Consider the following 1,135-nt stretch of genomic DNA (forward strand, 5'->3'; position numbering starts at 1 on the left):
ATATTCAGTGAAATCTCTGTCAAAATCCCCCAAGTTGATAAGCTACTCCTAAAATTCATATGGACCCAAAATAGCCAAAACAATGTTGACAAAGAAGGGCCAAATTGGAGGACACATCTTTTACAACTTTAAATTTGACATTAAGGCTTCAGAAGGAGGTATGATAGTGTCATAAGGATAGTCACAGAGATTAATGGAATATAACTGAGAGTTCAGAAACAAGCCTTTGTATTTGTGGTCAATTAATTTTCAACAAGTGTCCTAAGACTGTACAATGTGAAAAGAAGAGTCTCTTCAACAAATTGTACTGTCACAATTATATATTTACATGCAAAAGAATGACACTGAAACCTTTCCTCCCACCATATTCAAAAATTTACATAAAATGTATCATAGATGTAAAGATAAGGGTTAATATGATAAAGTTCTTATAAGTAAATCTTCATGACTTTGGGTTAGGCAGTACTTTCTTTAATATGGCACTAAAACAAAAATGACAGAGAAAAAATAAGCTGAACTTTATCAAACTAAAAATATGCATGTCAAAGGATACTATCACGGAATGAAAATACAACCAATAAAATGGGAGAAAATATTTGCAAATCATACATCTAAAAAGAGAGTAGTATTTAGGATATGGGGGCTTCACTGCTAGCTCAGTGGTAAAGAATCCACCTGTGAATGCAAGAGACTTCCCTGGGTCGAGAAGATCCACTGGAGAAGGAAATGACAACCCACATATTCTTGCCTGGGAAATCTCATGGACAAAGAAGTCTGGCAGGCTACTCTCCATGGGGCCACAAAAAGAGGTGGACACTACTTAGTGATTTAACAACAATGCTTCAGGATATATAAAGAACTCTCATAACTCAACAATAAAGCACAAAAGAATCCAATTTAAAAAATGAGCACAAAATTTGAATAGATATTTCTAGAAATAAGATATAAGTAAATGACTTATAAACCCATGAAAACATGCTCAACATCATTAGTCATTCAGATCAGATCAGATCAGATCAGTCGCTCAGTCGTGTCCGACTCTTTGCGACCCCAAGAATTGCAGCACGCTAGGCCTCCCTGTCCAACACCAACTCCCAGAGTTCACTGAGACTCACATCCATTGAGTCAGTGATGC

This window comes from Bison bison, unplaced genomic scaffold (genome assembly GCF_000754665.1).
Source record: "Bison bison bison isolate TAMUID 2011002044 unplaced genomic scaffold, Bison_UMD1.0 scf7180017863034, whole genome shotgun sequence".
In the NCBI taxonomy this organism is placed as follows: Eukaryota; Metazoa; Chordata; class Mammalia; order Artiodactyla; family Bovidae; genus Bison; species Bison bison.